The following is a 14,790-nucleotide window of genomic DNA, read 5'->3' on the forward strand; positions in this document are numbered from 1 at the left end:
TGTGTGAAAAACCAGAGACAACATATTCCAGACACCAATCATTCTCTGTAAAAACCAGAGACAACATATTCCAGACACCCATCACTCTCTGTGAAACACCAGATAACATGTTACAGATACCTATCACTGGCTCTATCAAACCCACAGGCAAAACATTGCAGACACCCATCACTCTCTGTAAAAAGCCTAGACAACACATTCCAGACAACTATCACTCTGTTAAAAACCCAAAACAACGCAATCCAGACACCCATCATTCTCTGTAAAAATCCTAGAATAGACATTCAAGACACCCATCATTCTCTGTAAAAATCCTAGAATAGTCGTTCAAGACACCCATAATTCTTTGTAAAAAGACCAGACAACATATTGCAGACACCCATCACACACTGCAATAATTCAAGACAACACATTCCAGACAAACATCACTCTCTAAAAATCCCAGACAACACATTGCAGACACCCATCACTCTCTGTAAAAAGCCCAGGCAACACATCCAAGATACATATCAATCGAGGGAAAAATGCCAGACAATACAATACAGAGACCCATCACACGCTGAAATTATCCCGGACAAAACATTCCAGACACCAATCACTCTCTATAAAAATCCACAGACTAGACATTCCAGACACCCATCACGATCTGTGAAAACCCCAAACAACACATTCCAGACACCCATCACAATCTGTGAAAACCTCAGTCAACACATTCCAGACACCCATCACACGCTGTAAAAACCAGAGACAACATATTCCAGACACCTATCGCACTTCCTGTAAAACCCCCACACAACACATCTCAGTCACCAATCCCTCTCTAAAAGTCCGAGAAACAGAATCCAGACACCCATCACTCTCTGTAAAAACCAAAGACAACATAATCCAGACACACATCACTCTCTGTAAAAACCAGAGACAACATATTCCAGACACTCATCACTCTCCGTAAAAACCAGAGATAACATATTCCAGACACCCATCACTCTCTGTAAAAACCAGAAACAACATATTCCAGACACCCATCATTCTCAGTAAAAACAAGAGGCAACATATTCCAGACACCCATCACTTTCTGTAAAAAGCAGAGAAAACATATTCCAGACACCCATCACTCTCTGTAAAAACCAGAGACAACATATACCAGAGACCCATCACACTCTGTAAAAACCAGAGACAACATATTCCAGACACCCATCAGTCGCTGTAAAAACCAGAGACAACATATTCCAGACACCCATCACTCTCTGTAAAATCCAGAGACATATTCCAGACACCCATCATTCTCAGTAAAAACCAGAGACAACATATTCCAGACACTCATCACTCTCTGTAAAAACCAGAGACAACATATTCCAGACACCCATCACTCTCTGTAAAAACCAGAGACAACATATTCCAGACACTCATCACTCTCTGTAAAAACCAGAGACAACATATTCCAGACACCCATCACTCTCTTTAAAAACCAGAGACAACATATTCCAGACACTTATCACTCTCTTTAAAAACCAGAGACAACATATTCCAGACACCCATCAATCTCTTTAAAAACCAGAGACAACATATTCCAGACACCCATCATTCTCTGTAAAAACCCAGACCACACATTCCAGACACCCATCATTCTCTTGAAAAACCAGAGACAACATATTCCAGACACTCATCACTCTCTGTAAAAACCAGAGACAACATATTCCAGACACCTATCACTCTCTTTAAAAACCAGAGACAACATATTCCAGCCACCTATCACTCTCTTTAAAAACCAGAGACAACATATTCCAGACACCCATCATTCTCTGTAAAAACCAGAGACAACATATTCCAGACACCCATCACGATGTGTGAAAAACCAGAGACAACATATTCCAGACACCCATCACTCTCTGTATAAACCAGACAACACATTCCCGACACCCATCACTCTCTGTAAAAACCAGAGACAACATATTCCAGACACCCATCACTCTCTGTAAAAGCCAGAGACAACATATTCCAGACACCCATCACTCTCTGTAAAAATCAGAGACAACATATTCCAGACACCCATCACTCTCTGTAAAATCCAGAGACATATTCCAGACACCCATCATTCTCAGTAAAAACCAGAGACAACATATTCCAGACACTCATCACTCTCTGTAAAAACCAGAGACAACATATCCCAGACACCCATCACTCTCTGTAAAAACCAGAGACAACATATTCCAGACACCCATCACTCTCTGTAAAAACCAGAGACAACATATTCCAGACACCCATCACTCTCTTTAAAAACCAGAGACAACATATTCCAGACACCCATCACTCTCTGTAAAAGCCAGAGACAACATATTCCAGACACCCATCACTCTCTGTAAAAACCAGAGACAACATATTCCAGACACTTATCACTCTCTTTAAAAACCAGAGACAACATATTCCAGACACCCATCAATCTCTTTAAAAACCAGAGACAACATATTCCAGACACCCATCATTCTCTGTAAAAACCCAGACCACACATTCCAGACACCCATCATTCTCTTTAAAAACCAGAGACAACATATTCCAGACACCCATCATTCTCTTGAAAAACCAGAGACAACATATTCCAGACACTCATCACTCTCTGTAAAAACCAGAGACAACATATTCCAGACACCTATCACTCTCTTTAAAAACCAGAGACAACATATTCCAGACACCCATCATTCTCTGTAAAAACCAGAGACAACATATTCCAGACACCCATCACGATGTGTGAAAAACCAGAGACAACATATTCCAGACACCCATCACTCTCTGTATAAACCAGACAACACATTCCAGACACCCATCACTCTCTGTAAAAACCAGAGACAACATATTCCAGACACCCATCACTCTCTGTAAAAGCCAGAGACAACATATTCCAGACACCCATCACTCTCTGTAAAAACCAGAGACAACATATTCCAGACACCCATCACTCTCTGTAAAATCCAGAGACATATTCCAGACACCCATCATTCTCAGTAAAAACCAGAGACAACATATTCCAGACACTCATCACTCTCTGTAAAAACCAGAGACAACATATCCCAGACACCCATCACTCTCTGTAAAAACCAGAGACAACATATTCCAGACACCCATCACTCTCTGTAAAAACCAGAGACAACATATTCCAGACACCCATCACTCTCTTTAAAAACCAGAGACAACATATTCCAGACACCCATCACTCTCTGTAAAAGCCAGAGACAACATATTCCAGACACCCATCACTCTCTGTAAAAACCAGAGACAACATATTCCAGACACCCATCACTCTCTGTAAAATCCAGAGACATATTCCAGACACCCATCATTCTCAGTAAAAACCAGAGACAACATATTCCAGACACTCATCACTCTCTGTAAAAACCAGAGACAACATATCCCAGACACCCATCACTCTCTGTAAAAACCAGAGACAACATATTCCAGACACCCATCACTCTCTGTAAAAACCAGAGACAACATATTCCAGACACCCATCACTCTCTTTAAAAACCAGAGACAACATATTCCAGACACCTATCACTCTCTTTAAAAACCAGAGACAACATATTCCAGACACCCATCAATCTCTTTAAAACCCAGAGACAACATATTCCAGACACCCATCATTCTCTGTAAAAACCCAGACCACACATTCCAGACACCCATCATTCTCTTTAAAAACCAGAGACAACATATTCCAGACACCCATCATTCTCTTGAAAAACCAGAGACAACATATTCCAGACACTCATCACTCTCTGTAAAAACCAGAGACAACATATTCCAGACACCTATCACTCTCTTTAAAAACCAGAGACAACATATTCCAGCCACCTATCACTCTCTTTAAAAACCAGAGACAACATATTCCAGACACCCATCATTCTCTGTAAAAACCAGAGACAACATATTCCAGACACCCATCACGATGTGTGAAAAACCAGAGACAACATATTCCAGACACCCATCACTCTCTGTATAAACCAGACAACACATTCCAGACACCCATCACTCTCTGTAAAAACCAGAGACAACATATTCCAGACACCCATCACTCTCTGTAAAAGCCAGAGACAACATATTCCAGACACCCATCACTCTCTGTAAAAACCAGAGACAACATATTCCAGACACCCATCACTCTCTGTAAAATCCAGAGACATATTCCAGACACCCATCATTCTCAGTAAAAACCAGAGACAACATATTCCAGACACTCATCACTCTCTGTAAAAACCAGAGACAACATATCCCAGACACCCATCACTCTCTGTAAAAACCAGAGACAACATATTCCAGACACCCATCTCTCTCTGTAAAAACCAGAGACAACATATTCCAGACACCCATCACTCTCTTTAAAAACCAGAGACAACATATTCCAGACACCCATCACTCTCTGTAAAAGCCAGAGACAACATATTCCAGACACCCATCACTCTCTGTAAAAACGAGAGACAACATATTCCAGACACCCATCACTCTCTGTAAAATCCAGAGACATATTCCAGACACCCATCATTCTCAGTAAAAACCAGAGACAACATATTCCAGACACTCATCACTCTCTGTAAAAACCAGAGACAACATATCCCAGACACCCATCACTCTCTGTTAAAACCAGAGACAACATATTCCAGACACCCATCACTCTCTGTAAAAACCAGAGACAACATATTCCAGACACCCATCACTCTCTTTAAAAACCAGAGACAACATATTCCAGACACCTATCACTCTCTTTAAAAACCAGAGACAACATATTCCAGACACCCATCAATCTCTTTAAAAACCAGAGACAACATATTCCAGACACCCATCATTCTCTGTAAAAACCCAGACCACACATTCCAGACACCCATCATTCTCTTTAAAAACCAGAGACAACATATTCCAGACACCCATCATTCTCTTGAAAAACCAGAGACAACATATTCCAGACACTCATCACTCTCTGTAAAAACCAGAGACAACATATTCCAGAAACCTATCACTCTCTTTAAAAACCAGAGACAACATATTCCAGCCACCTATCACTCTCTTTAAAAACCAGAGACAACATATTCCGGACACCCATCATTCTGTGTAAAAACCAGAGACAACATATTCCAGACACCCATCACGATGTGTGAAAAACCAGAGACAACATATTCCAGACACCAATCATTCTCTGTAAAAACCAGAGACAACATATTCCAGACACCCATCACTCTCTGTGAAACACCAGATAACATGTTACAGATACCTATCACTGGCTCTATCAAACCCACAGGCAAAACATTGCAGACACCCATCACTCTCTGTAAAAAGCGTAGACAACACATTCCAGACAACTATCACTCTGTTAAAAACCCAAAACAACGCAATCCAGACACCCATCATTCTCTGTAAAAATCCTAGAATAGACATTCAAGACACCCATCATTCTCTGTAAAAATCCTAGAATAGTCGTTCAAGACACCCATAATTCTTTGTAAAAAGACCAGACAACATATTGCAGACACCCATCACACACTGCAATAATTCAAGACAACACATTCCAGACAAACATCACTCTCTAAAAATCCCAGACAACACATTGCAGACACCCATCACTCTCTGTAAAAAGCCCAGGCAACACATCCAAGATACATATCAATCGAGGGAAAAATGCCAGACAATACAATACAGAGACCCATCACACGCTGAAATTATCCTGGACAAAACATTCCAGACACCAATCACTCTCTATAAAAATCCACAGACTAGACATTCCAGACACCCATCACGATCTGTGAAAACCAGAAAAAAAACACATTCCAGACACCCATCACAATCTGTGAAAACCCCAGTCAACACATTCCAGACACCCATCACTCGCTGTAAAAACCAGAGACAACATATTCCAGACACCCATCACTCTCTGTATAAACCAGACAACACATTCCAGACACCCATCACTCTCTGTCAAAACCCAAACCACACATTCCAGACACCCATCACTCTCTGTAAAAACCAGAGAAAACATATTCCAGACACCCATCACTCTCTGTAAAAGCCAGAGACATATTCCAGACACCCATCACTCTCTGTAAAAACCAGAGACAACATATTCCAGACACCCATCACTCTCTGTAAAAACCAGAGACAACATATTCCAGACACCTATCACTCTCTTTAAAAACCAGAGACAACATATTCCAGACACCTATCACTCTCTTTAAAAACCAGAGCCAACATATTCCAGACACCCATCAATCTCTGTAAAAGCCAGAGACATATTCCAGACACCCATCACTCTCTGTAAAAACCAGAGACAACATATTCCAGACACCCATCACTCTCTGTAAAAACCAGAGACAACATATTCCAGACACCTATCACTCTCTTTAAAAACCAGAGACAACATATTCCAGACACCTATCACTCTCTTTAAAAACCAGAGCCAACATATTCCAGACACCCATCAATCTCTTTAAAAACCAGAGACAACATATTCCAGACACCCATCATTCTCTGTAAAAACCCAGACCACACATTCCAGACACCCATAATTCTCTTTAAAAACCAGAGACAACATATTCCAGACACCCATCATTCTCTTGAAAAACCAGAGACAACATATTCCACACACTCATCACTCTCTGTAAAAACCAGAGACAACATATTCCAGACACCTATCACTCTCCTTAAAAACCAGAGACAACATATTCCAGCCACCTATCACTCTCTTTAAAAACCAGAGACAACATATTCCAGACACCCATCATTCTCTGTAAAAACCAGACAACACATTCCAGGCACCCATCACTCTCTGTATAAACCAGACAACACATTCCAGACACCCATCACTCTCTGTAAAAACCAGAGACAACATATTCCAGACACCCATCACTCTCTGTAAAAGCCAGAGACAACATATTCCAGACACCCATCACTCTCTGTAAAAACCAGAGACAACATATTCCAGACACCCATCACTCTCTGTAAAATCCAGAGACATATTCCAGACACCCATCATTCTCAGTAAAAACCAGAGACAACATATTCCAGACACTCATCACTCTCTGTAAAAACCAGAGACAACATATCCCAGACACCCATCACTCTCTGTAAAAACCAGAGACAACATATTCCAGACACCCATCACTCTCTGTAAAAACCAGAGACAACATATTCCAGACACTCATCACTCTCTGTAAAAACCAGAGACAACATATTCCAGACACCCATCACTCTCTTTAAAAACCAGAGACAACATATTCCAGACACTTATCACTCTCTTTAAAAACCAGAGACAACATATTCCAGACACCCATCAATCTCTTTAAAAACCAGAGACAACATATTCCAGACACCCATCATTCTCTGTAAAAACCCAGACCACACATTCCAGACACCCATCATTCTCTTTAAAAACCAGAGACAACATATTCCAGACACCCATCATTCTCTTGAAAAACCAGAGACAACATATTCCAGACACTCATCACTCTCTGTAAAAACCAGAGACAACATATTCCAGACACCTATCACTCTCTTTAAAAACCAGAGACAACATATTCCAGCCACCTATCACTCTCTTTAAAAACCAGAGACAACATATTCCAGACACCCATCATTCTCTGTAAAAACCAGAGACAACATATTCCAGACACCCATCACGATGTGTGAAAAACCAGAGACAACATATTCCAGACACCAATCATTCTCTGTAAAAACCAGAGACAACATATTCCAGACACCCATCACTCTCTGTGAAACACCAGATAACATGTTACAGATACCTATCACTGGCTCTATCAAACCCACAGGCAAAACATTGCAGACACCCATCACTCTCTGTAAAAAGCCTAGACAACACATTCCAGACAACTATCACTCTGTTAAAAACCCAAAACAACGCAATCCAGACACCCATCATTCTCTGTAAAAATCCTAGAATAGACATTCAAGACACCCATCATTCTCTGTAAAAATCCTAGAATAGTCGTTCAAGACACCCATAATTCTTTGTAAAAAGACCAGACAACATATTGCAGACACCCATCACACACTGCAATAATTCAAGACAACACATTCCAGACAAACATCACTCTCTAAAAATCCCAGACAACACATTGCAGACACCCATCACTCTCTGTAAAAAGCCCAGGCAACACATCCAAGATACATATCAATCGAGGGAAAAATGCCAGACAATACAATACAGAGACCCATCACACGCTGAAATTATCCCGGACAAAACATTCCAGACACCAATCACTCTCTATAAAAATCCACAGACTAGACATTCCAGACACCCATCACGATCTGTGAAAACCCCAAACAACACATTCCAGACACCCATCACAATCTGTGAAAACCTCAGTCAACACATTCCAGACACCCATCACACGCTGTAAAAACCAGAGACAACATATTCCAGACACCTATCGCACTTCCTGTAAAACCCCCACACAACACATCTCAGTCACCAATCCCTCTCTAAAAGTCCGAGAAACAGAATCCAGACACCCATCACTCTCTGTAAAAACCAAAGACAACATAATCCAGACACACATCACTCTCTGTAAAAACCAGAGACAACATATTCCAGACACTCATCACTCTCCGTAAAAACCAGAGATAACATATTCCAGACACCCATCACTCTCTGTAAAAACCAGAAACAACATATTCCAGACACCCATCATTCTCAGTAAAAACAAGAGGCAACATATTCCAGACACCCATCACTTTCTGTAAAAAGCAGAGAAAACATATTCCAGACACCCATCACTCTCTGTAAAAACCAGAGACAACATATACCAGAGACCCATCACACTCTGTAAAAACCAGAGACAACATATTCCAGACACCCATCAGTCGCTGTAAAAACCAGAGACAACATATTCCAGACACCCATCACTCTCTGTAAAATCCAGAGACATATTCCAGACACCCATCATTCTCAGTAAAAACCAGAGACAACATATTCCAGACACTCATCACTCTCTGTAAAAACCAGAGACAACATATTCCAGACACCCATCACTCTCTGTAAAAACCAGAGACAACATATTCCAGACACTCATCACTCTCTGTAAAAACCAGAGACAACATATTCCAGACACCCATCACTCTCTTTAAAAACCAGAGACAACATATTCCAGACACTTATCACTCTCTTTAAAAACCAGAGACAACATATTCCAGACACCCATCAATCTCTTTAAAAACCAGAGACAACATATTCCAGACACCCATCATTCTCTGTAAAAACCCAGACCACACATTCCAGACACCCATCATTCTCTTGAAAAACCAGAGACAACATATTCCAGACACTCATCACTCTCTGTAAAAACCAGAGACAACATATTCCAGACACCTATCACTCTCTTTAAAAACCAGAGACAACATATTCCAGCCACCTATCACTCTCTTTAAAAACCAGAGACAACATATTCCAGACACCCATCATTCTCTGTAAAAACCAGAGACAACATATTCCAGACACCCATCACGATGTGTGAAAAACCAGAGACAACATATTCCAGACACCCATCACTCTCTGTATAAACCAGACAACACATTCCCGACACCCATCACTCTCTGTAAAAACCAGAGACAACATATTCCAGACACCCATCACTCTCTGTAAAAGCCAGAGACAACATATTCCAGACACCCATCACTCTCTGTAAAAATCAGAGACAACATATTCCAGACACCCATCACTCTCTGTAAAATCCAGAGACATATTCCAGACACCCATCATTCTCAGTAAAAACCAGAGACAACATATTCCAGACACTCATCACTCTCTGTAAAAACCAGAGACAACATATCCCAGACACCCATCACTCTCTGTAAAAACCAGAGACAACATATTCCAGACACCCATCACTCTCTGTAAAAACCAGAGACAACATATTCCAGACACCCATCACTCTCTTTAAAAACCAGAGACAACATATTCCAGACACCCATCACTCTCTGTAAAAGCCAGAGACAACATATTCCAGACACCCATCACTCTCTGTAAAAACCAGAGACAACATATTCCAGACACTTATCACTCTCTTTAAAAACCAGAGACAACATATTCCAGACACCCATCAATCTCTTTAAAAACCAGAGACAACATATTCCAGACACCCATCATTCTCTGTAAAAACCCAGACCACACATTCCAGACACCCATCATTCTCTTTAAAAACCAGAGACAACATATTCCAGACACCCATCATTCTCTTGAAAAACCAGAGACAACATATTCCAGACACTCATCACTCTCTGTAAAAACCAGAGACAACATATTCCAGACACCTATCACTCTCTTTAAAAACCAGAGACAACATATTCCAGACACCCATCATTCTCTGTAAAAACCAGAGACAACATATTCCAGACACCCATCACGATGTGTGAAAAACCAGAGACAACATATTCCAGACACCCATCACTCTCTGTATAAACCAGACAACACATTCCAGACACCCATCACTCTCTGTAAAAACCAGAGACAACATATTCCAGACACCCATCACTCTCTGTAAAAGCCAGAGACAACATATTCCAGACACCCATCACTCTCTGTAAAAACCAGAGACAACATATTCCAGACACCCATCACTCTCTGTAAAATCCAGAGACATATTCCAGACACCCATCATTCTCAGTAAAAACCAGAGACAACATATTCCAGACACTCATCACTCTCTGTAAAAACCAGAGACAACATATCCCAGACACCCATCACTCTCTGTAAAAACCAGAGACAACATATTCCAGACACCCATCACTCTCTGTAAAAACCAGAGACAACATATTCCAGACACCCATCACTCTCTTTAAAAACCAGAGACAACATATTCCAGACACCCATCACTCTCTGTAAAAGCCAGAGACAACATATTCCAGACACCCATCACTCTCTGTAAAAACCAGAGACAACATATTCCAGACACCCATCACTCTCTGTAAAATCCAGAGACATATTCCAGACACCCATCATTCTCAGTAAAAACCAGAGACAACATATTCCAGACACTCATCACTCTCTGTAAAAACCAGAGACAACATATCCCAGACACCCATCACTCTCTGTAAAAACCAGAGACAACATATTCCAGACACCCATCACTCTCTGTAAAAACCAGAGACAACATATTCCAGACACCCATCACTCTCTTTAAAAACCAGAGACAACATATTCCAGACACCTATCACTCTCTTTAAAAACCAGAGACAACATATTCCAGACACCCATCAATCTCTTTAAAACCCAGAGACAACATATTCCAGACACCCATCATTCTCTGTAAAAACCCAGACCACACATTCCAGACACCCATCATTCTCTTTAAAAACCAGAGACAACATATTCCAGACACCCATCATTCTCTTGAAAAACCAGAGACAACATATTCCAGACACTCATCACTCTCTGTAAAAACCAGAGACAACATATTCCAGACACCTATCACTCTCTTTAAAAACCAGAGACAACATATTCCAGCCACCTATCACTCTCTTTAAAAACCAGAGACAACATATTCCAGACACCCATCATTCTCTGTAAAAACCAGAGACAACATATTCCAGACACCCATCACGATGTGTGAAAAACCAGAGACAACATATTCCAGACACCCATCACTCTCTGTATAAACCAGACAACACATTCCAGACACCCATCACTCTCTGTAAAAACCAGAGACAACATATTCCAGACACCCATCACTCTCTGTAAAAGCCAGAGACAACATATTCCAGACACCCATCACTCTCTGTAAAAACCAGAGACAACATATTCCAGACACCCATCACTCTCTGTAAAATCCAGAGACATATTCCAGACACCCATCATTCTCAGTAAAAACCAGAGACAACATATTCCAGACACTCATCACTCTCTGTAAAAACCAGAGACAACATATCCCAGACACCCATCACTCTCTGTAAAAACCAGAGACAACATATTCCAGACACCCATCTCTCTCTGTAAAAACCAGAGACAACATATTCCAGACACCCATCACTCTCTTTAAAAACCAGAGACAACATATTCCAGACACCCATCACTCTCTGTAAAAGCCAGAGACAACATATTCCAGACACCCATCACTCTCTGTAAAAACGAGAGACAACATATTCCAGACACCCATCACTCTCTGTAAAATCCAGAGACATATTCCAGACACCCATCATTCTCAGTAAAAACCAGAGACAACATATTCCAGACACTCATCACTCTCTGTAAAAACCAGAGACAACATATCCCAGACACCCATCACTCTCTGTTAAAACCAGAGACAACATATTCCAGACACCCATCACTCTCTGTAAAAACCAGAGACAACATATTCCAGACACCCATCACTCTCTTTAAAAACCAGAGACAACATATTCCAGACACCTATCACTCTCTTTAAAAACCAGAGACAACATATTCCAGACACCCATCAATCTCTTTAAAAACCAGAGACAACATATTCCAGACACCCATCATTCTCTGTAAAAACCCAGACCACACATTCCAGACACCCATCATTCTCTTTAAAAACCAGAGACAACATATTCCAGACACCCATCATTCTCTTGAAAAACCAGAGACAACATATTCCAGACACTCATCACTCTCTGTAAAAACCAGAGACAACATATTCCAGAAACCTATCACTCTCTTTAAAAACCAGAGACAACATATTCCAGCCACCTATCACTCTCTTTAAAAACCAGAGACAACATATTCCGGACACCCATCATTCTGTGTAAAAACCAGAGACAACATATTCCAGACACCCATCACGATGTGTGAAAAACCAGAGACAACATATTCCAGACACCAATCATTCTCTGTAAAAACCAGAGACAACATATTCCAGACACCCATCACTCTCTGTGAAACACCAGATAACATGTTACAGATACCTATCACTGGCTCTATCAAACCCACAGGCAAAACATTGCAGACACCCATCACTCTCTGTAAAAAGCGTAGACAACACATTCCAGACAACTATCACTCTGTTAAAAACCCAAAACAACGCAATCCAGACACCCATCATTCTCTGTAAAAATCCTAGAATAGACATTCAAGACACCCATCATTCTCTGTAAAAATCCTAGAATAGTCGTTCAAGACACCCATAATTCTTTGTAAAAAGACCAGACAACATATTGCAGACACCCATCACACACTGCAATAATTCAAGACAACACATTCCAGACAAACATCACTCTCTAAAAATCCCAGACAACACATTGCAGACACCCATCACTCTCTGTAAAAAGCCCAGGCAACACATCCAAGATACATATCAATCGAGGGAAAAATGCCAGACAATACAATACAGAGACCCATCACACGCTGAAATTATCCTGGACAAAACATTCCAGACACCAATCACTCTCTATAAAAATCCACAGACTAGACATTCCAGACACCCATCACGATCTGTGAAAACCAGAAAAAAAACACATTCCAGACACCCATCACAATCTGTGAAAACCCCAGTCAACACATTCCAGACACCCATCACTCGCTGTAAAAACCAGAGACAACATATTCCAGACACCCATCACTCTCTGTATAAACCAGACAACACATTCCAGACACCCATCACTCTCTGTCAAAACCCAAACCACACATTCCAGACACCCATCACTCTCTGTAAAAACCAGAGAAAACATATTCCAGACACCCATCACTCTCTGTAAAAGCCAGAGACATATTCCAGACACCCATCACTCTCTGTAAAAACCAGAGACAACATATTCCAGACACCCATCACTCTCTGTAAAAACCAGAGACAACATATTCCAGACACCTATCACTCTCTTTAAAAACCAGAGACAACATATTCCAGACACCTATCACTCTCTTTAAAAACCAGAGCCAACATATTCCAGACACCCATCAATCTCTTTAAAAACCAGAGACAACATATTCCAGACACCCATCATTCTCTGTAAAAACCCAGACCACACATTCCAGACACCCATCATTCTCTTTAAAAACCAGAGACAACATATTCCAGACACCCATCATTCTCTTGAAAAACCAGAGACAACATATTCCACACACTCATCACTCTCTGTAAAAACCAGAGACAACATATTCCAGATACCTATCACTCTCCTTAAAAACCAGAGACAACATATTCCAGCCACCTATCACTCTCTTTAAAAACCAGAGACAACATATTCCAGACACCCATCATTCTCTGTAAAAACCAGACAACACATTCCAGGCACCCATCACTCTCTGTATAAACCAGACAACACATTCCAGACACCCATCACTCTCTGTAAAAACCAGAGACAACATATTCCAGACACCCATCACTCTCTGTAAAAGCCAGAGACAACATATTCCAGACACCCATCACTCTCTGTAAAAACCAGAGACAACATATTCCAGACACCCATCACTCTCTGTAAAATCCAGAGACATATTCCAGACACCCATCATTCTCAGTAAAAACCAGAGACAACATATTCCAGACACTCATTACTCTCTGTAAAAACCAGAGACAACATATCCCAGACACCCATCACTCTCTGTAAAAACCAGAGACAACATATTCCAGACACCCATCACTCTCTGTAAAAACCAGAGACAACATATTCCAGACACTCATCACTCTCTGTAAAAACCAGAGACAACATATTCCAGACACCCATCACTCTCTTTAAAAACCAGAGACAACATATTCCAGACACTTATCACTCTCTTTAAAAACCAGAGACAACATATTCCAGACACCCATCAATCTCTTTAAAAACCAGAGACAACATATTCCAGACACC

Source organism: Hemitrygon akajei, chromosome 11 (genome assembly GCF_048418815.1).
Source record: "Hemitrygon akajei chromosome 11, sHemAka1.3, whole genome shotgun sequence".
NCBI lineage: Eukaryota > Metazoa > Chordata > Chondrichthyes > Myliobatiformes > Dasyatidae > Hemitrygon > Hemitrygon akajei.